The 24,332-nt window shown below is 42.7% G+C and overlaps 1 long non-coding RNA gene across 1 annotated transcript in view; it reads left to right on the top strand.

Annotated features, from left to right (window-relative positions):
- The window catches only part of LOC309497719, a 209,512-nt gene continuing 185,180 nt past the window's right edge, over positions 1-24,332 (top strand). Inside the window, exons 1-2 of the long non-coding RNA XR_014205679.1 lie at positions 1-630; positions 20,632-21,196. This is a non-coding gene — a long non-coding RNA (uncharacterized lncRNA). The remainder of the gene's footprint in view (positions 631-20,631; positions 21,197-24,332) is intronic.

Genomic DNA, 24,332 nt, shown 5'->3' with positions numbered 1-24,332 from the left:
TTCTTGTCGGTTATTGGCTGGAACAGTTTGTTATTTTTCATGGTGCGGCTGAGCCCAGTTTGTTTTTGTTGCCGTTTGTGGAGAAATTTCATTTATTGTATGAGATGTAGTTTTTCTTTCTGATCTTGTTGGTAAAAGATACACTGCTTCCAATCTATTGGAGGTATTTTGCTCCGTAGAGTAACATTTTGCAGAGTTGGGGTGGATGCAGATGAACTTCGTTTGGTATCTATTGGTAACTTGGGCTAAGGAGGTATTGTAGGTGGGCCGTGGGAGGCCTTTCAATAGAAAAAATAAAATAAAATCATGAAAGATTACTAAAAGGGATTGAATGGTTCAAGTAGAACAATACCCAACGAGATTTACATTTAAATAAATTAAAGGTGCTCTAAGCGATGTCACGCGTTTTTTAGGCCAAAACATTTTTTGTCACATACAGCAAACATCTCCTCACTATCCGTAGCTACCTGTCCCCTGAACACACAGTAAAAAAACGTGGTCTCTGCAGACACCCCAGGCTCCACAAACAGCAACAAAAACAAACTGGGCTCAGCCGCACCACGAAACATAACAAACTGTTCCAGCCAATAACCGACAAGAAGGATTTGGGGTGGGGTTTGGGGAGTTAGTGTGCGGATGAGGAGGAGGGAGGGTCTAGCTAGCCTCCGTTTTATTTGACAATACTTTAAGCGTCAACAAGAAGTGGCGTCACCCAAACATCACTTAGAGCACCTTTAAATGAAATAAATGTAAAGTTTTTCCTCCAATCAGTCAGTGTAAAAGCAAGTGTGTTAAGTTTACTGACTTTGATGTCATCTAGCTAATCGCACTAATAGGCTTCTTTTAGTGATCAAAAATGCTAAAATATATACTGCAATTATTTAAACTACATAGATAGATAGATAGATAGATAGATAGATAGATAGATACGTTATTGATCCCCTTGGGATGTTTATGAAAACATGTCACATTATGAAAATATACACTGGACATGACTTTACCTGTTAGCTGTCCTATGTTTCCGATCAGCTGTTCTGAGAAGTGTGAGAAAGGCTAAGCTTGGGGGAGGGGTGGGGTGATATTGGGGAGGGCAAAGGAGGGGGAGTGCATTACAGTACATTTGACACATTTGACCTCAAAACAAAATACAAACTAAGTAAAAGTAGCCTGATAATATTAATAATAATAACTTAATTATTAATTAGTTAATAATAGTTCATAGTTAAAAACAACTATTTTTTGCAATATCTAAGCAGTTTCTTCACATTACATCTCAAATCTGAATATGGCATTGAATTGCCCATGTAGGAAAACTTACAAAAGCACATTTATTTCATGTTTGAACCTTGTTTAGTCAAAAAGATATACTGAAAAATAGATTTAAGCCTGGTGGTGGCGGCCATTTTGAAGTTCTCAATTTTGAGGCATTTTGGGACATTTTTGAGCTTCATATACAGCATATTTGGATTCAGCACCCCTTAATACCCCTAGAAATGTTGTACAATATAAATAATCACAAAATGCCTCCAGCACTTTAAATAAGCACATTTTCAGAAATTCTGCCTAGTCTATCTGGAGTCATTGACTGATTTGAAAATAACTTGAAATTAAAGAATTATATTTGAAACTAGACCTCTGAATAATACTGAAGATATTGCTATAAATTACAGCAACACCTCACCTTTTTCCATTTAGACGAGGCTCATGTTTATAACAGTAATCTTGGGGGGTGAACTCATTTAAAGTAATGTAATCATCTGGTTTTAGCCAGGTGTCTGTCAAACACTGCTTAGTTTGGCCAGAATGTTGAATTTTACTGCAGGATTTCAAAGTGAGGTTCCATCCTTTCTGTAAGCTCCATTTGCTGCTTGTAGAATGAGCTCAGTGTCAAGGGAAAAGATAGGTATCTCAAGCTGAGCTGGCCAAGGCTCAGAACGAAGGGAGGAGGTGCTCCCTGGAAAATACAGAATTGTGGTATACCTGGATGCAGTGGCGCAGAAACCAACATTTTTCAATAACTGCAACTTATATTATATTTATATTTATATTATGCAACTTATACTTATATTTAATTTTTCAATAACTGCAACTCAATAACTGCAGTTATTTTTCAATAACTGCAACTGGTTTTAAAGCTCTCCTGGACTCCTTGATCATTTGAAGAATCCTGAAATGTTAATGTGATCACTGGTTTAACAAGAACCACCTTGATGGGACTTTTGTCCTTTTTTTCGTAAGTTTCAAGGGGAGTAAAAAACGGACCATTAAAATCTTGGTCCTAGAACTGCAAACTAAAATCTTGTTAATTTGCAAAAGTCTCTATACAGTCTGAGGTATTCCTGAGGAAAAGGAAAGCTTGCGTATTTCTTCTTGCAGTATGACTCTGGCAGACATGATGATTCTGTAGTATGAAAAAAAGACATTGGTAAATAGCTTATTCTTGGGACCTTATGTGAATTCTTTCAACAAATTAGTTTGTGGAATAGAGCTCCTTGGCAGGTGCATTAGAGCTACAATTAGCATCAAGCTACATAACACAATTTAAAAGATTCATATTATGATTTTACTCAAAACTCACTTTAAACCACCATCGAGTGTTTGTGTTAACTTCCGATCGTGATCTAATATGGATTTTAGAAATATATTATGTTTAATACAAATATATATTATTAAATATATTATGTATAGCCTTTTATATGCAGCTAATCGCTACACCTGCTTATCATTTATAATGTAAACATCCATTATTGATATGAAAATCGCACCAACCGCATGAAAATCACACACAAACCATATACAATCGTAATCGTGTGTTTATTACATTCTTGTTTCACGTGTAGAAATGTTTGTTTTTCACAGAGCTCAGAATGAGGAAGTGTACAGGACAACATTATCCAGAAGGCAGGAACTATGGTCACATAAGATGATTGACAGCTCTAGACCTCTAATGAGCACTCTTTGAGTCATAAGTGATGCAAACCAGGAAGAAGAGAGAAAGAGCGTGCTCTGAACGCACTTTCAGCTGTTTAGGTTGCATAATTCAGTGGGAAATGAATAGAAATTATATTCTGTATGACAAAATATTTAGCAAACGTGAGAATAAATCAATATTTCTCCAAATATGTGCGCTTTTGGACTAAGAGCCCTAACGGATCTATGTGAACACAAACAGTTTGTACAGAAGGGCTGTTCCATAAGGGCTGCTTAGAAAAGCGGGGATTAAAGTCCAGCACCGAACTAATCATTATTTGATATATTTAATTATCTGATTGTATATTAAGATTCAATTTTTATTGTTTTACCATTGACTTTATATTTTCAGACAAGTTTGAGAAGGCCCTCAAGTGGTGCAAAGAGCAAAATACCATTCTGCTGTAGAGAGTCAGATTGACACCAACACAAAAAGGCCAATAAATAAATAAAAAAACCTGTAAGATAAGAGCTGTGTCCCAATTCATGGGCTGCATCCTTTGAAGGCCACGTCCTTCGAAGTGCACGGCCGACGCGGCCTTCGAAGGATGCACCGAGACTTGTTTAAAGTGGAAAGTATAGCCGATTGCGTCACCCCGGCGCGACGAAGGCTGTCCTAATGCGAAGGGTACTTCGAAGGCTCCTTCAAAATACAGCCTGCAAATGTGTCCTTCTTTTCCCGTGAATGCAAGATACATCAGAAGGATCCTTTGCAGCCTTGCCTACCCCAGAATTTATTACGCGCTGGAGACGAAATTGCCAGATTACACTTTTAAATGTAAGTTTTGGGTTTCAATTTAATCGAAAATCGAATGTATCTAATGATTAAAATGAAAAATAATAATAAATTCAATATAGGTTCAAATGTTGACTTATATGTTACCAGTATGCAATTTTACATAGGCTAGTTTATACACTTTAGAATTATGTACATAAATTGACCCGTGAGCATTTTTAGATAGGTTTTCAACCCCATTTAGTTTTTAGGCAGTTATAACTATTCATGTATATATAACTTATATAAAGTTTTATATATAAAGTCCAGTACAAATGTTACTGCCGCTCATCACAATGGTTGTCACCAGTTGCTAGGCGACAAAACCAGACCGTCCCATTGCATTGAACAACTCCCGGGACACAGCTAGCAACAATTTGTTAATGTGACAATACATTTTGTTAGTTTAATTTTCCAAGTAACCAGTGGTGGAATGTAACGACATACATTTACTCTGAATTAAAATATACATTTTAAGTACTTTAGATTGTTATTCAACTCCACTTCATCTCAGAGGCAAATATTATACTTTTTATGAAAAACTGCCTTTTTTCACATGGATATTAGATTTTGATATTAGATATTGTTTAAAAAAATATTATAATTATAGTTAGTATTATAGTTATAACTTGCATTACAAAAATAAACAAAGCACAGAAATTATTTTTTGTTTCATTTACAAATATAACTTACATAAAAGTAATGTAGGCCTATACGATTGTTTCATTTACAAATTTTAATTCACATAACCAAAAGTTTATCTCTACCAATCTGTCAAGAAGAGAAAACAATCTGTTCATGCTCTCCTGTGATCTCCTCTCTGTATCTCTCTCTGAAACTTCATGTCCTCCCTAAATATCTCGATCAACTCATCCTCTCGGTCTGGTTCTCTTACGAGAGGTCTCTCGTACTGCGTAAGATATCTTACGCTAGGGGAAAATCCTTTTCCGCGAGATATTGAAGCCAAAAATTATCCTTAATTTTGTAATAATGCAAAACGCGTTGCAGCAGCAATGCAGACATAGGCGAGACAGCTCGCGCGCCTATTGGCTGCTCTGCGGCAACTGCAGCAGCCTATCGAGCGAGGCCTGGCGTGACGTCAGACCCAATCAGGGCACTTCGCGCCCGCTGCGTCACGTCCCGCCGAAATGGGCGTGGTCTAGGCCTATAAATATCGCTCGCAGGCAGCTATTATCTGATTTTTCATCCTTCAAGCGAAGCACACGCATCGCTGGAGCTGGATTAGAAGCCGCGCCGTCGAGAGAGAGCACCTTCAGCGGGACGAGTCACTGAAGTCGCTGGCCGCGCCGCCTTCCTGCCTTCCTGCTGCGCTTTCCGGCGCTTATATCCTTCTCTTTTATTACACTGTATTTCTGTGTGTGTGTGTCGCCGCCGCGACACACATTTCTAAAAGAGCTAGCGTCTTTTTAAAGATGCCTTCCTGCGGCTCGTGCAGAGCCACACTCAGCGACGGGGACCGCCACGTGATCTGCGTTTCCTGCCTGGGTGAGGAACATGCAGCTCTCGCGCTCACTGACGGCGGATGCCCTCATTTACATTTACATTTATTCATTTAGCTGACGCTTCTATCCAAAGCGACTTACAATTGCTATATATGTCAGAGGTCGCACGCCTCTGGAGCAACTAGGGGTTAAGTGTCTTGCTCAGGGACACATTGGTGTCTCACAGTGGATTCGAACCCGGGTCTCTCACACCAAAGGCATGTGTCTTATCCATTGCGCCACTACCACCCTCGCCGTCTTCTCCGAGACTGCTCCCCCGCCCCCCGCGGCGTCACGCCGTAAAAAGCGCCGTGCCCAGCGGGCCCCGGAACCCTCCCTCAGCCGCCAAAGCTCGCCGGTTCGCCCGCTTGCTTCCCCGGCTTCTTCTGTTTCGCTTCCTGACGGACAGCGGCCGCCGTCTGCCGCCGCTTCCGTTGATATCGCGGATGAGGAAGCCCTGCTGGGAGAGGATGATTCCTGCTCTATCCTGGCGTCAGGCAGTGAGGATTGGGCGGGCTCTGAGGACCCCGCACCCCCTGCCCGCACATCGTCAGGCAAGAGAGCTTCCATTGAGACGGAACTCATGCGAGTACTCGCACAGGCCGCGGCGAGCCTCGGCCTCGAGTGGTCTTCGCCTGAGCAGCCCGCTCACAACCGGCTGGATGGATTTTTCCTGCCTGGGGAGCGCGCTTCGCCTGCGTCCAGACCGGCGCCCTTTCTTCCTGAGTTACACGAAGAAGTCGCCAAGTCCTGGAGCGCCCCCTATTCTGCTAGAGTGCGTCCTGCTGTTTCTTTGGCATTCTCCGCCGTTGACGATGCCAAGAACAAAGGATACCTCTCGCTGCCGCCGGTTGAAGAGGCGATAGCGGCCCACTTATGCCCGCCCTCCGCTGGACGGCGCGCTAAGCCGGCCCTACCCTCTAAAGCTTGCCGCACGACGTCAAGCTTGCTCCACCGCGCTTTCTCCGCCGCCGGGCAAGCTGCGTCAGCGTTGCACACCATGGCAACGCTCCAGATCTTCCAGGCCGATCTCCTCCGTAAGCTGGATGAAGAAGGACCTGACGCGATCTGCGTGCCGGACTTAAGGAGTGCCACGGACCTCGCTCTTCGTGCTACTAAGTCCGCAGCACAAGCCATTGGACGGACTATGGCTTCTCTCACCGTGTCTGAGAGACATCTCTGGCTGACGCTCTCGGAAATGGCCGAGTCTGAACGCACCGCGTTCCTCGACGCCCCGCTTTCCGCCACAGGCCTCTTTGGATCCTCCGTCAAGGATTTCGCGGAGAGATTCGCAGAGGTACAGAAAGCGTCTCAGGCTATGAAGCACTTCCTCCCGAAGCGCTCCAGCTCTGCAGCAGGCCGTGCGAAACCGTCTGCTCAGAGCTCACAGCCACAGCCACCGTCCACTGCCTCCACTTCGCAGCGCCGCCAGGCCAGAAGCGCGAGACCGCGCTCCCGCTCATCCGGTCGCCGCCCCGCAGGACGCGGCTCGCGACCTAGGATCACGGTGAAGCCCGAGGCCCCGAAGTCGTCCTAGCACAGCTAGGAAAACGACGGTGTTCCAGTCCCGCTGCGGCCGGACTCACACCAAAGCTATTCGCTCGTCCAGTTCCAGAAAATGTGACTGTTCCAGTGTTTTCTGCAGCCAACAAGTCGGTTCTGTCACCCGCTTGCCTGCACACAAATGCCGTTTTCACGGCTACCCAGATAAATCCCCAAAAGAGTGTATTTTCTGGTGTCCCGGCCACGGCCGATGGTGTTTCATGTGTAGTAAGAATGCCCACTGCCCAGTGCCCATCCCTACACACAAGCACAGCCTGTCACACAGGGCTCGCGCACATAAAACCGACTCAGATCGGTTGCGCTTCAAACATGGTGAACGTGCCCACTACCCAGTGCCCACTAACACCACGTTATGCATGTCTCACGGTTTCTGTAAAAACGAAACCAACGTGCACTCGCTTCACGCAAGCGAACGATGCTTTCGGTGTGATAAATGTGCCCGCTGTCCCGCGCCCACATCCACACATAGACATGACAGTTCCCACGGGAACCGCCCAGCCCTCCCCCTCGCGGTTAACCACCGCAGAGGAGTCGAGCGCGGGCAATCTGCCCGCTGTCATCAGCGCGCCCCATGCCTCAAATGTCACGAGCGACACGCTCGTGTTACAGCACACCGAAGCTTCTCCATCGCTGAGCGAGCGGAGCGCGCTTCGTATTCAACCCCTAGCTATCCATGCAGACGCATGGGCAAAGCTACCCGGGGTTTCGAAGTGGGTGCTGAACATTATAGAAAGAGGCTATTCGCTGCAGTTTCGCCGACGCCCTCGCCGCTATGTGGCGCGCGTCGAGACCACGGTAAAAACAGAAGTAGCACATCTACTTCGAGCCGAAGTGACGAAACTATTGAGCAAAGGGGCCATAGAGCCTCTCTCTCAAGATCAGAGCGAAGGAGGGCTATACAGCAGATACTTCCTGGTACCGAAAAAAGACGGGGGTCTCAGACCCATACTAGATCTAAGGCAACTGAACAAAGTGCTTGTGAAGCGACAGTTCAGGATGCTCACGACCAGGCAAATCCTTGTGCAGATTCGCCAAGGAGATTGGTTTGTGTCAATAGATCTGAAAGACGCGTATTTTCAAATACAGATAGCGTCACGTCACAGGCGATATTTGAGATTCGCCTTCGAGGGCCAGGCATTTCAGTACACAGTCCTGCCGTTCGGTTTGTCCCTAGCACCCCGTACATTTACGAAGTGCATGGATGCGGCGCTCGCACCCCTCAGAATGAGAGGCATGCGAGTGCTGAACTATTTGGACGATTGGCTAATTCTAGCGCAATCTCGCGCAGTGCTCATAGAACACACGACCATTTTACTCGATCACCTCGAGGATTTGGGTCTGAGTGTCAATTGGGCGAAGAGCTCCCTGTCACCCAGTCAGAAAATATCTTTCCTGGGCACAGAACTGGACTCACTATCCATGATAGCGCGACTATCACAACAGCGCGCGGTAGACATTCGACGCACAGCGAACTCTTTTCGCTGCGGCGCGTCTGTCCCGCTCAAGAGATTTCAGAAGATGCTAGGTCTCATGGCCTCAGCATCATCAGTGCTCCAGCTGGGTCTGCTCCGCATGCGCCCGCTGCAGTTTTGGCTGAAAGCGCGAGTCCCACGCGAAGCGTGGGCACCCGGTTTGCTTCGCCTCAGGGTCAATCAGAAATGCGTTACAGCTCTGAAACCCTGGAAAGCGAACGACTGGTACCAATCAGGTGTAAGCCTGGGGACTTCCTCGAGGGTGAAAGTGGTGTCCACGGACGCGTCCACCTCGGGATGGGGAGCGCTGCTCGAGGGCAGACCGTTCTTCGGCCAGTGGTCAGAACGGGAGAAGCTCCTGCACATAAACTGCCTCGAAATGCTGGCAGTAGACAACGCGCTGACGCGTTTTTGTCCCCAAATAAAAGGTCACCACGTCTTGGTCCGTTCGGACAACATGTCTGTGGTGTCCTACATAAATCGCCAGGGCGGCATCAGATCCGAGAAACTGTACAGGCTGGCAGAACGCCTCCTGGTATGGGCTCAGTGCAACCTGCGCTCGCTCAGAGCAGCGCACGTGCCAGGGATCTTGAATATAGGACCGGACAGACTGTCCAGGAACAATGTTCCGGCAGGCGAGTGGTCTCTACACCCACAGACAGTCCAACTGCAGTGGAAGAAATTCGGCAGAGCGGAAGTGGACCTGTTTGCGTCTCAAGAAAACGCTCACTGTCAAGAATTTTTCTCCAAGAGCAGGAGCGCGCTGGCCCATGTGTGGCCCCGCCGCCCGCTCTATGCTTTTCCCCCCGTCTCTCTCCTGCCTCAGGTGATAGAACAGATCAGGGAAGAAGGATGCTCAGTACTGCTGGTAGCACCGTTCTGGAAAAACCAACCTTGGTTCCCAGCCGTGATGCAGTTAGCAAGTACTGCCCCGTGGCCAGTACCAGTGAGGAGAGATCTCCTCTCACAGGCCCGCGGCTCGATCTGGCATCCTCACCCGGAACTATGGTCCCTTCATGTCTGGGCCATCAACGGGTACATGTTGGACTCCCTAAAGGAGGATTAAACACGATCACGCAGGCTAGAGCTCCGTCTACAAGACGACTCTATTCTTCGAAATGGTCAGTGTTTTCGGGCTGGTGCACAGCCCGTGGTGTGTCACCCACAAACTGTGATGTGACGGAGGTGCTTTCCTTCCTACAAGAGCTGTTGGATGGGGGCAGGGCCCCCTCCACGCTCAAAGTTTATGTGGCGGCTATAGCAGCGTTCTCAGAAACAACGCTTGGTCAGTCAATAGGAAGGAACGATTTAGTCATCCGCTTCCTTAGAGGAGCTAAGAGACTGAATCCTCCCAGACCTCCCTCAGTCCCCGTATGGGACCTTTCTACGGTTCTGGAAGCCATGAAAGGTGCGCCATTTGAGCCTTTACAGTCAATCGATTTGAAACACCTGTCTTTCAAAACGGTGTTTTTGCTGGCTCTCGCTTCAGTGAAGCGCATAGGGGATCTGCACGCGCTCTCTGTGAGCGCGGCGTGCATGGAGTTTGGGCCCAATGACTCAAAAGTTATACTCAAACCTAAGCACGGTTATGTTCCAAAATCCCCCAACACACCGTTTAGGGCGCAGGTTATCTCCCTGTCAGCCCTACCGGTCCCTGATGAGGAAAGAGACGCGAGCCTCCTTTGCCCAGTCAGGGCATTACGAGCTTATGTGTCTCGCTCGTCTGTTTTCAGACAGACGGAACAGCTCTTTGTTTCGTTTAGCGGACGTTCTAAGGGACTAGCCGCGTCGAAACAGAGCCTATCCAGATGGATAGTTGATGCTATAGCGCTGGCATACGCCTCCAAGGGCATGCAGTGCCCTTTGGGTGTCAGAGCGCACTCCACGAGAGGCATGGCCTCTTCGTGGGCCTGGTCAAGTGGGATTGCCTTGCAAGATATTTGTATGGCGGCAGGCTGGGCCTCCCCGTCTACATTTATAAGGTTTTATAACCTAGAGGTTCCCGCCCTGCAGGCCAGGCTGCTGTCGGTCTAAACTACCAGTATTATCTGACCTGATGCGTTCAGCTCAGAATGCTGCGTTTGCTGAGCACAGCTCAATGTTCGACAGTATAAAGCTGGGCAAACTGTGTAAGACCCACATTTTTCCCCATCAGTTCAGGCCGTACCCCGCCCTGTCTGTATGATGAAATTCGCGTCCCATCGACGCTACTTTATGTGGAAAAGTGAGGCTGCACCCCTCCCTCTTCCCGGACTCCCTGTGAGTTCACTGAGTGATTGTGCACTATATGTACCCCGGGCTTTCGCCCTTGGGTCTTTGGTGTCAGATCTCAGCATGCACGGCGTTTTACATTGGGTCCCCTAGCGTAAGATATCTTACGCAGTACGAGAGACCTCTCGTAAGAGAACGTACTCGGTTACTAACGTAACCTCGGTTCTCTCTAGAAGAGGGAACGAGTACTGCGTATCTTGCCGTGCATGCACACGCTCTGGTTGCTTCGATGATGAAAAACCAGATAATAGCTGCCTGCGAGCGATATTTATAGGCCTAGACCACGCCCATTTCGGCGGGACGTGACGCAGCGGGCGCGAAGTGCCCTGATTGGGTCTGACGTCACGCCAGGCCTCGCTCGATAGGCTGCTGCAGTTGCCGCAGAGCAGCCAATAGGCGCGCGAGCTGTCTCGCCTATGTCTGCATTGCTGCTGCAACGCGTTTTGCATTATTACAAAATTAAGGATAATTTTTGGCTTCAATATCTCGCGGAAAAGGATTTTCCCCTAGCGTAAGATATCTTACGCAGTACTCGTTCCCTCTTCTAGAGAGAACCGAGGTTACGTTAGTAACCGAGTACGTTTTCTCTTGGCTGATGCTGTTCCTTGTTCTATCCTTCGCGGCCAGTGTTGCCAGATAGAGCTGATAGTTTCCAGCCCAAAACCCGCCCAAACGCACACAAAACCGCCCAAAATATTTGATCAATATTTAGTTATTTTAACTGCCACGATTACTGTACCATAGCTACAAACGACAAACACCAGCAGCAACAGTCAACCACAATAACAAAATGACAACACAACCTGTAATATAATATGTGGGTATCATAGTTTTTGATGTTAAAGCCTGCCCCCTTGTGGTGACAATAATAATGGTTTGGAACGAGCTCAGTTCTAGTTCAGACGCAAGTTAAACAGCTGCACGGATCGAGTCGTGTGATTTGTCTGTCAGCATCGTGATTCGTGCTATTTGATACACAACACAACCTAATGACAAAACCAGTTCACATCTATGCTCTTCGACCACACACACAATGCACTTTCACGGTGTAGATTTAAAATGTTTTGCGATAATTTAAATACCCAATGTTTATTTTGTTATATTTAATAAATTATATATGTTTTTAAATTATATTATATATATTAATTATTATTATTAGTACTACTACATTTTACTCCTGATAAACGGGTGTATGTGTGTGTGAAAGAGAGAGCGAGATATCTTACCTTTAAATGCAGAACAATAACAGGCTGTCGGTTGTAACTTGACAGGATGCTGAAGAACACAGCTGATCTGAATGCAACGTTTTAGAACTATTTACAGTCTGGCTGAGCTGTTTAGTACATGGATGTGTCAAACTTCCCCAACAACTGTTGGGGAGGACGGAATGAAGCCGATGTCCATCCATTCCGTGCCAGCCCTGAGCGCACATCCATTAAACCAGAAAGGAGTGGCAATCCCATTCTATTTCTATTTCTACTCTTTGAGCAGCGTGACTTATGAAAATGCTCTTTCAACCGGAGCGTTGGATATGGGGAGAGATTGTAATTGCACCTAGTAACTACAATTGCTAAATCATGAAAGCAGTGGTTTCCTCCAGCATCTTGAAAAGACTCTACCTCTAACCAAAACGCATCAATGGTTAAATTAGGTGAGAACCCTGCTGAGGCCACATTTCTCCACTGAGTCTCAAGTAAATCTAGTGAGCCTGAAAAGAATTCCTTAGGCAGCTCTCGGAAGGATGATTTGTTTGACAAAACTGGAAGATCTTAGGTCTAAGTCCATGAGTTGTTGTTCGTTATTCAAACGGAAAACGCTCGGCTTGATTATACGTCTCAGTGTTGACATGTACAGCTGGTTGAGGTCCCGAAAACTACAAGGCTATCAGCGGGCTCTAACTGAAAACACTTGTTGACAGCTTTGATTTCCAGCAGTTAAGGATGGAGAAAATGCAGGTCTTGTCTTTGTTTTTTTTTTTTTTTTTTTTTTCAATATATTTATTAACTTTTTAACAACATATAATACACACACCAGAAACAAACAAACAAAATACAAAGTGCAGTATAGACACATATTGATGTCTTCGCATCATTACCACTTAGCAAAACTCAATTTGTACAGGACTCACATCCCCAGCATTTTCCATGCTTCCCTGATACCATCTGTATCAGTAACCCCCTTCCCTACACTTGACTTCTTAAATGGTCTTCTCCTATTTGTTCTGTCGTTCAAAAAAATTAACACCAACACCTCTATCCATCGTTACCGTTTCAACCTTCTTATCCATTTTTATACCCACATATTTTAACCAAGCCATGACTTGTCCAATCAAATACTATTACCTCAAAGAAAAAAAAAAAAAAAAAAAAAAAAAAAAAATCTGTCTTATAAGTAACATCTTTCCAACTATACACATAATATCTTCAAACTATTATCTTAAAATAAAGTTAAACTTTCACTTTGTTTCATTTCTTTTTTCAAAAATTATAGCAAAAGCGCCCTCTTCTGAACCTTAAATGAATTAACTTAAACGTCAAATACTTAACTTGTTACCCTTATTAAAACAAAATTAAATATCTACTTTGGACGAATATACAACCTACAGACAAAATATCTACTTTGGACGAATATACAACCTACAGACAAAGAAAATAAACTACAATTTTACATTTAGTCCTCAGTACCTCGCATTAATACCTCAGTTTACTTGTTCTCAATTTGTTGCATCTCTTTATCCATTTCTTCTGGACTCGATACCTCAGTTCACTTGTCCTCGACCTGCTGCATAAATTTCTCCACTTCTTCTGGACTGTTCATAATCACAGTACGGTCTCCATGTGTAAGAAGCAATCGAGCAGGAAAGATTACTCTGTGTCGGTTGATTCCTTTGTCACGCAATTTTTGACGGACAGCATCGTACTTTCGTTGTTCCCTGTGAAGCTCTGCCGACAAATCAGGAAAAAAACGAAGATTGGAACCTTTGTATGCAATTACTCCCTTTCTCTTTGCAGCCTTTAGAACATGTTCCTTCTGTTTGAAATTGAGGAACTTCATTATGACAGTCCTCGGCTGCACTTTACCATCTTGTCCGTTTTTTTGAGCTGAGCTGGGTATTCGATGGGCTCTCTCTATTATCAATGGCGTAACGCTTTCTCCCAACTCCAACGTCTCTGGAAGAAACTTTTCCAGAAAAGCACACGCATCCGATCCCTCTTCTTTCTCCGGCAAGCCAACCAACCTAAGATTATTCCTCCTACTTCTGTTCTCCAAGTCAATTACCTTATCAGCCATTGATTTCATCTGTTTTTCCAGCGTATCATTTCTGACCTTCAGTTGGACGATTTCGTCTTCAGTCCCTGAAATTCGTTCCTCCGCCTCTGTCAATCTCCCTTTGACATCCACGACCGCCGAAAGAATTTCTTCCACCTTGCCGCTTACTTGTCTTTCCATTGCTTTAAAGGCCTTCATCATCTCCGCGTTACTAGGATTCTCGTTTGAGGCCTCACCCCCTTCATCCTCCGTCTCTTCGTGCTCGCTCAGGCTTTCAGGTTCGGAAGGCATAATTTGTGATTCCGCTTCCAATCTCCCTTTAGTTTTTATCTTTTTCTTCGACGGCATTGTTTTAGTAATCACTTTAGCTATTCCACCAACTTAAATTAAGTATCTTAAGTGGGTTTAGAAGGATTGATTCTAACCTAATGCACGCGGGTTGAAATCTGCGACTTGTCACGCCACCGCCATAACCGGAAGTCCAGGTCTTGTCTTTGTACATGTCACTCAGAAGCCGCGCTGCATAGCAGTGTTCAGAGCTTGCTGCTACACTGAAATGTAAAGTAAGTGCATCTTCTTGATCAAGGATTCTGTCAATGCAATCTGCTGTCACTAACCAGCAGGTGGAACTTGGAGAAAGCATTTTCAAAGGACATCCTCCACTGTTAACCGCCTCATAAAGAGTTCAGTAGTCATTCTGACGCATATTTTACACATATGCAAAGTAACTTGTTTACGGTAATGTCAGTTGTTTCGTCCAAGTAAAGAGAGTAAGGTGAGTCACCAATGTCCTGTCGAAGTTGTTCTCTAAAATATGCAGCAAGAACTGACTTAATGACAGCCGTACATTTGGTCCTGTGCATCTGGAATGCTCCGTATGTCCGATAAGTCGTCCACGGCATTAACTGATGTGTGACAAGCAACGTATGTTGCTATCCGCAGTTCACGGCGCTTCTGGTCATCACAAATGGCCGCTGAGTTACTTAAACTAGCTTTACTCATTGTGAAAGCCTTAATTGTGGGCAGGCACCGCATCTTGTGCTTCTTGGTTTCGGCGTGGTCCTTCAAATCCTTAAAGTGAGCCCTTATGTCGGAATTTGCAGTGAGCTTTGCTATCATCTGATTTAGACTGCGTTATCCATGGCTTTAGGTCTGAATCACTCTCCCACTCCTTTCGTTAATTTTTTTTTATATTTTGCCCACTTCGACATCTTTTTAGCAGCTGCTGCTATCACTTGATTGGCTGATGAGTTGTGATTCGTGACGTTGGCATCAAGCCATCAACTGTCAACATCACCAACACAGCCGAGTATGCAGTGGGTGTGTTTAGTTACATTACAACAAGGTTTCTCAAACTCGGTCCTGGAGGGCCACTGTCCTGCACAGTTTAGCTCCAACCCTGATCAAACACACCTGAGCAAGCTAATCAATGTCTTCAGGATCACTAGAAACTCACAGCTAGGTGTGTTTGATCAGGGTTGGAGCTAAACTGTGCAGGACAGTGGCCCTCCAGGACCGAGTTTGAGAAACCCTGCATTACAATGGCTGATTGGATGGAGTACATGCACACTTGTGTTGTGTTAAATAATTAGCCTATCATTTTTTTGAAAACCGCCAAACTGATCCCAAACCCGCCCAAATTTAGTCCACCCGCCCAAACCAATTTTTACCCACACAATCAAATGCAAAACTGCCCATCTGGGCGGGAAACCGTCCAATCTGGCAACACTGTTCGCGGCCCGGGGAAAGGAGGACGGTAGGAGGGTTGCCAGATCTGTGCAACAAAAGAAGCATCAAAAAGCCCGGCTCTTCTCCATTGGGCGGCCGAATTCTCCACTGGATTTTTGTGTCTGAGCAGTGTTTCCCCTATAAATTTTCCCAGCAGCGGTGCTGTTACGTGCCGGAGGTTGTTACCAAGCCACTCGCGGGGGGTCCAGGGGCATGCACCCCCGGAAGATATTTTTTTTTTAATAACCCCTTAAACCATGACTTCTGGCAAGTTTTGTGGATAGAAATGGACATTGAGACATACAAATTTATATATATATTACGGCTGGGAATCGATTAAAAAAATTTTTATAATTAAAAACGCACAATTTGCTGTGATTAATCACAATTAATCGCATTTCCCCCAAACTTGTAATCATCAATATTTAAATGTAGAATCACTAATTAAATTAAACAACACACAAAAAAGGGGAAAAAAAGAAAAATGTCCACACAAATTGGACATAAAATAGCCCTATATTAAAATATAAAACATCAATATATTATTCTTCATTCAGTTCTATGCAACATACTCAGATTTAACAGATTTATTTTTTGACTAATTATCAAAATAAAGTAACGTTACAGTCATACAAAGCTATTATTACCAGAGCATGTGACCAGAGCAGGTCATTTTACCATTGTTGCCCAGCATGGCTATACCAGCTCAGCAAACAGAAGTCTACTACAGTACTACTGAGAAATTTCACGTTATTTGAGCGGACTTTGCTTTTCCAGTGCGTGATCGGTACATGATTGGAGCGTTTAGGCTGTGAACCACAGAGCAGAACCCGCAGCTAAAACAAGGAGCGGAACATTGAGCAGAGAGCGCAGTGCGCCGACGCCGACACACACACACACACACGGAACGGAGAGCGCGGCGCAAACACGGAGCAGAAAAGACCCGCACGTAAAGATACTAAACAAGCTGCGCGAGAATGAAACCTGATCGCCGAACACGGAGGGGCGGGACGGCATATTTTCCATAGACAGTAAAAAAATTGACACAGCGACCCCATAGACTTCAACGTAGAAAAGTTCGTACCGCTTTCTCCTTTCCACAGGCTTGCTCGCTCTCCCGTGGCGTCTGTCATTGCTATGCAACCATGAACAGAGGCGCGCAGAGAAAACGAGCGCGCCGCGTCGCTTCTATTATGAGCGCGCTTGCCGCGCGCCCACATTTGAAATATTTGCATGTGAACGGCCCCTTATGGCAACGTGACATTAGCCTAATCAAAATATTTCCATTTGTGGCTCTTTCCTCCTTTCTTGTCAACAAGTGGATTCAGAGCCATCGCATTAGCAGTGCCGCCGGTCGCCATGTTTCAGTGTTTTTAAATGAATGTCGTGATATTACTGATCATGTGAAGATTTTTGCAGCGGCGCTGAAAATCCAGCGGCGGCGCTGCGCCGCTGCTTAATACATTGTAGGGGAAACACTGCTGAGGGATGTTTTAGGGGTGTTGGAGCGTCAAAATCATACTTACGGAGGTGGAAATCAACCCGTGGAAAAAACCTCGGACTTGGCAAAACTGATGCTAGACCGCATTAGAAGGATCCTTCGACTTGGGACAGCCTTCGTCGCGTCGCTGTGACGCAATCGGCCTTCAAATGTATGGAATTACTTTTGGGCCAATAATAATGAATAATGAGTGGGGGTGCGGCTAGTAGCAGTGTTCTCATTGGCTACTGAGTTTTTAATGACAGCTTCTTGACCTGGAAGTGAAGATGTCAGTGGTGTGTTTATGTGTGGATTTGAGCGTCTGTAAGCACAGCTTTCTATTTCATTTTAGTGATATTAAGTTATGATGGAGAGAGATGGATGAAAGGGAAGAAAGAAAAGAAGGAGAGTGACGAGAGCATGAGGAGAGACAAGAACAGGAGGCCAGAGAAAAAGAAGAAAAGATCGAGAAGTGTGTGTGTGAGAGAGAAAGGGAGACAAAGGAGAGAGAGGAAAGATTCCTTTAGCTTTTAGAAATAATTGCAAAAAAATATATATTAATAAAGAAAACAAATGTCACACACTCTTTCCATTTATTTGTTGTCATGCTGTTCTTGCAAGTTTTATTACAAAACACTCAAATAATATGTGGCAAATGTGGTAAATACCATTCAACAAATGCCAATTCAAATTCAGCTTAAATTAAATTAACATTTTGCATGCTATTTAGATGGACCATTTCCTCAAAAAAAGCAACAATTGTTGAGAAAAGGCCAGACAAATGTATCCTTATATTTGTATGCTTATTAAAATCAATCAAATACATTCTTTAAAATTAATGTTAAAAAAAAAAAAAAAAATCCCCCCTTTGAAACATATTTGCTATTTTACATTTCTTTGATACAGCACCAGAGGCAAAACTTCCAATCTCAAGTAAACCAAGTACATCAGTAGAAACACGTCAAACAGTATAGTACCATGAGTACATAAAATATATTTTATGCAGTTACATGTAAATCTTTCTTTTCTGTCTTTGTATACTCAAATAGACAAAGACAAAGATTATTCCCAAAATCCCAGCTGTGAACATTCAGATCCCACTCCATGGGATCCCACACCTAAAGGTATAATTGAATAAATGATTTGACCAAACACTGTGGGGTGAATTCACAGTTAATTGAATTGAATTAATTGAATTAAGAATGAATTGTGCCAACATTTTTGTGTACACTGTCTGTGCTGGGTTATAGCCAAATTGACAAAAGTAATGTGCAAATGAGGCAATGGAAATCATTATTGGATACATTACTGCTGCCATGATCTATACAGAAACTTCTTCTGTTAAAATATCACAGGCAAAAGTGGCACATCCGTTTTAGTGAATTTGTCTCAATATGATGTTTTCCAAGGTTAAAGTTGACAACTGTGTTTTTTATCATGCTTGCAGATCTTGATGAATCTCCCATTTGTCATTCTGTGTCCATGGCAGAGTATATAACTGACGGTAAAATTTAGTTTACATTCAACATCTGTAAACTGTTGAGTGCTTGTTGTGTAACATTACATAACTTTTTTAGAGGAGAGACCAACATCTGCAAGGGCTTCTTGGAATGACCCAATGAAGAGCGAGCTTAAAGGTAAATCTTTACAGGCCTAAGAAAAAAAATTCCATCAAATGTAAATTATAACAACAAAAAAATAAATTGTACATATTGATACTGACTTATTCCTTTAGATAGCGTTTTGGGATATAAGAGAATTGCAATTTAAAGTTAGTTTTTCCTCCAATTGGACGGGTCTATGATGTTTGTAGTTATTAGAAATATTATCATAGAAAAACGATTCTCAGGTCGGTATACGTAAATCTAATTGACAAAGTAATATTTGACTGGAGCACAGTGGTATTTTACTGGGGGCCGTGCCCCAGTAGAAAGGGTCTAGCGATGCCTCTGATCAGAGCGACGCCTCTGATATTAACTTTTATAAGTGAAATACCTTTACCAAACTTAGAATGAAAGTATTATATTGATGAAGTGAATTTGAGCTCATAAATAAATGGTACTCATATAATATTCGTGATTTCTGTTTTGTTCCAGATGCTTTCATGAAATGTAAGTCTGATCTTGAAGAGAAGGATATAGAGTGCTACATTGCAGAGACACTGAAACATGTGCCAGTCCAACTGAAAAAAACATGTTCAGGTATTGATGTTGAATATAGGAGAATAGGGGAAAATAATACTTCAATGTTCGAAGTCAAAGGTAAAGTTTACTAAATATTTCATATTTCATATAGAAAATGGTTCGATTTGATTGTTGTTTTTTTCTCAAGGCCACAAGCTGTAATGAAAAGGACTGACTTAAGATTAAAAGCATTTCACTTTTGCCTTTTCCACTCAATATTACTTATCAGGACAATAAATAATACATTAAAATGAACAACAATAAATTGTGTCTAGTTACTTCTTTTTTTTTACTAAACGTTTTCTCTCCACAAAAGTCCAATATAATATATAAATATGAATATATTAAAATGAGAAGGTTTACAGAAAATAATTTAAACATTAAAATATTACAGGTCAAATGTGTGTTTCTTTAGCTATAACCTAGAAACATGAACGTAAATTTCACAGGTAACACTTTGCAAGTCCCATTTGTTAACAAGGATGTATTAGCTAGCTTTCATGAACTATATGCATTATGCAATATACATTTTTACAGCACATATTAATATTTGAGCAATTGTACCTTGATCATTCATGTTAGTTCATAGTACATTAACTAAGGTTAACAGATCAAATACAAATTCAAACTCAATTAAACATTTATTTGTAAATGTTGAAATTAACAAACTAACAATGAACAATACTTCTACATTTATTAACCTTAGTTAATGATTGGTATCTTATTGTAAAGTGTTACCATTTCACATAAATCCAAAGAGTCATGCTTAAAGATGGCCTACTTTAAATATCTGCAAAGCCAGCATTAAAATTACATAAATGCATAATACATGTATAGTCTCTTACTTTATTTACTTATACATTAGAACACTTATCTGATTATCTAATAAAAATTTGTGATTTGTTCATGTTTCTGTCGGCTGCATGAACATATCAATGTTGAGAAAGCAACCACGTCACTAGCTTTAAATATGCAACTTTGCCGACTAATGAATGCATTAAAGTGACCAGCTGGATATAAACTAATGCAAATAGATAGTAACAATTGCAATATTAAACATTTGGGTCAGGTTTGCATGTGTTTTTGTCACATTGTTTTAACCGCTTGAGGTACTATTAATGTTAGCGTCCTCTCAACCTCGATGGCAAACATACTGGTGTTCTTTCTCTGCTAATGCAGCATCTAGTCTTTATAATGAAAACTGCAAAATGAAAACTGTCGTGCTGAAACTAGCAAAAAACACTTGCGCATTGTGCCGGGTGTATAATAGGGCCCTGTGACTTTTGTATGTTACAATGTTTCCCTCTTATTTTTGATTCATTGATTTTATTTCACATATTCTCAAAAGTTTCTCTGTTACAATCTCACCAGTTCATTTCTCTATGTGTTCTCTATTTTGCAATCTTGATGACTTAAGGCCAATTTATACTTCTGCATCGAGTGTACGCCGTAGTGTACGTCGTAGGGTACGCACGTAGGCGACGCCGTCGTGAGCATTTATACTTCTGCGAATGTCTGTGTTGCTCTGCAGTTACACCGCCGAACACTAGTTGGCGCGGGTGGGTTTTAATGTTCTAGTTCCACTGTGTTTACATTCCTCGCGGCTGTTTTGAGTTTAGGTTTCTACGAGCAATGGCGACTGAAGGAGTCATACAGATGGCTGTATTTCCGCACTTCTTCAAGCAATCTCTCGGTCACTTGGTCTATTTCCATGGCTCTTCACTGATCTTCGGAATTTAAAAATGGCGGGCGGGCGGTGCAGAGTGCAGAAGATCATTCCGGAAATGCGTAGGAGGAAACGCGATGCTATCCAGCCGACCAATCACAGATCTTGCGGTCCGCGTCGCCGCGACGCGTAGTTACATTTTTGAGGAGGTGCGCGTCAGGGTACGGCGAAGGGTACGACGTATGGTACACGTCAATGCGTATGCTACGCCGTACCTTCTACGCGCACCCGACGCAGAAGTATAAATTGGCCTTTAGTCTCACCTTTTCATTGCTATGTGCTTTTTTCTTACCTTGTGGATGAATTATTGAATTTATTTCACACATTTCCTAAAATTTGCTGTTACATTGACACTCCATTGTGTCAAATGTAAAGCTTGATGAAGGAGGCATTAAAGGCATCAGTTTGGTTTGAAAAGTACTGGGGACATAGACATGGGTGTGCAGCTTGGTTCAAAAACTGCTGGGGACACAGGTATTTTACATGGTCCTCACTTGGCCACTGCATGTATGTCTGCTGTGATAACTGTATTACAAATACAAAGACTGGAGACTATCGACATGCTAAACAAATGGAATTATGGACAACTTATTAATAAGAAAATGTCTTACCTTTTCATGGTCCACTGAATGTTACCTGCATGTGACATATCCTTCTTTCCCTAGATCCAAGATATCGCCTTCCTAACACCCATCAACGCATGCCAACTAACTGCACTGGTACGTTTAGCCACATCTTTCTCTTGATGTCGGTAAACTGATCTTTTAAGGATAAGTTTAATAATGTAATTTTTGCTGTATTTCTAACAGCAGTTGAAAGGATTGTCCTGGAACAGCTAGGGGAACTTTACCTCAAGGTGGACCATTTAATAGCCATTGTAGAGTCACTCTGTCAAAACAGGGCTTCACAACACGAAAACAACTTACTTCCAATCTCCACATTAGAAGAGCTAAATAGCTTTGATGAAAGACTTCGTCAAGATGGTGATTTTAAGAAACACTCAGGCTGAGCCAAGATAGACTTAGGCAAGATAGGCAAAGACCACAGCTGTGAAGGTGAGCCGATTGATGAAACTACAGCTCTGGGTTTGACTGGTGCTAAAGCAGTGCAATTTGAAAGTCTAGGTGGTGGTTTCAAAATCTAAAAAGCTAGGATTTGTTACTTTGCAGTCCTACTGTAAATACCCCTAAGCCACACTGAACTGCCCAGTTCACGCATTTTAAAGGCGGCATTCTTTTTCAAGCTAAGAAATTGTTGAATAAATTATAATTTTTTTCGCACAAAAAGTATTCTAGTCTTCATAACATTACATATGAACCACTGTAGTCACATGGACAATTTGAACAATGTCTTTACTACCTTTCTGGGCCTTGAAAGTTTCAATGACGTGGAGGGATCAGAAAGCTCTCGGATTTCATCAATAATATACGGGTTTAGAATGACATGAGTAATTAATGACAGAATTTTCTTTTTTTGGGTGAACTAACCCTTTAAATTAATTACTTAAATATATGCTAAACCATAATGAGCCTTTAGTATATAGGCTAGCCTATTCTGCGCTCAAGTGCAGGCATAAAGCTTAGTAATGACAGTAATGACAATGAATGTGTCTGGGGGGAAAATACTAAGGAGATATTTTTATTATTTATGAATACACTAGTGTTTTCTGTGTCAGTTTTGGCTGCAAAGATGAAGTAGACAATGCTGACTCCCCATCTCCGCAAAACAGTGAAACTTCAGAGAGAAATCTAGATCACATAATCAGAGAGCATTTATTTTCAATTTGAATTGGTTCATTTTAAAGTAGACATTTCAATATGTCTATTTAAATATTTATTATGTCAGTGAGGCAAGCTCCCTATACGCTGAGTTTCAGTTCATTTTTGTGACGCTCTAGTTCACGGAGACCGAGATGGCAGAAAGTGCATCCTATTTGTTTTCTTTAATTTACAAAAGCACAAAGTTTTCTTGATATTGTGAGTTTACACAAATAAAGGCAGACCCTTTAGAGGGTGACGAATGATGCATTATTCTTATCTGAGCAAAAATTAGGGGGAAAAATGCCAGTGATCACATTGGCGCCTCCATGTCCTCCAGTAAGCATGTTTTTCGTTTGGGATTGGACTTTTTTTATTAGTCAAAGACTTGGAAAAAAGAATGTCCATGTCCAGTGGGGAAGCTTTGATTTTTGATGCATAGCCTAGGTTTAAGGTAATGTTTTTTTTTTTTTTTTTTTTTTTTGTATAACTCGTTTGTTTTTCTGCACGCTGTTGCGAGCAGCAGAGCAGCCTATTCCTTGTCAAAAATGCCTTTTAACTATGGTGGTGATAATAAACTTTTAAACTAACATTGTGATATGCTTGAAGTGTTAAATATCCATGGATTTTATTGTAGCCAAATCAAGTGTTGATTTGAGAGGCTAAATTGATCAAACATGTTGTCAACTCGCTGTCGGCCGCTGGGTCGTCACTTTAAAAAACAAAATCCGTGACGGTTCACGGATGACCGGGATGAGCAGTGCTGCATATACCGCTATACAGCTTACGATACAGACATCAAAAGACTGAAGCCCTTGATCTGGCCTAAGGAAACAGTTAAAACGTATTTGTTGAGGTATTTGTTTCTTCAACAAGTCATAACTGCTTTTTCTCCATGTTTTTCACTCTGTTGCAGGCTTCCAGAAAGAGTTCGTCTGTGGGGCTACATTGTTGCTGTTCTTTTTTGATCCTTCTTCTCCTTGAGCTCTTTTGGTATCATCTGTTCATTCTACCAGAGACACTTACACGCACAAAATCAAGAAGATATTTTGTAGTTAGTAGCCAACTTTTTTCATATTGTTTTGTTGTTTGTTGTTGGGATGACAAAAAAGTTTAGGCTGGTCTGCCTCAGTGGTCTAACAGTGCTTGTCAATGTCAAAATGACTGAGATGGCCAATCAAATCAAAGTAGGCAGGGTTTACTGTTCACAGAAGCAGAGCACAGAATGGGAATGTGACGTCAGCAACACAATGCATTCTGGGACTTTAGGACACACACTACATTAGAGACAGAGTAGTAGTGGAGGTAGACGTTGAAACTTATATTATACAGTTAAAACACATAAGAATGGTGAACGCTTGCTGAACTGCCAGAGTCTTTATAATTTGTATTATTTATATTTTTTATTTATTTACAAAAGATATATTACAGATTCATAATTTCTGAACCACTTGAATCTGTAAGTGCTCACACCATAAATGTATGAAAACACATCTGCAAATGTTTCTGGTGGTTGCTCATTGCGATCACTTTCCGTGTTCCGCCCCTTTTCTTCATTGTTCAGCATCTCACAGTATAAGGATCCATTTAAGTCCAGTAAAAAAAAATAATACTGTAGGCTATAGCGCTTTCACA

The sequence above is a fragment of the Leuciscus leuciscus genome (assembly GCF_965113295.1).
Source record: "Leuciscus leuciscus genome assembly, chromosome: 4".
Lineage (NCBI taxonomy): Eukaryota > Metazoa > Chordata > Actinopteri > Cypriniformes > Leuciscidae > Leuciscus > Leuciscus leuciscus.
This window is presented reverse-complemented; position numbering and strand designations above follow the sequence as displayed.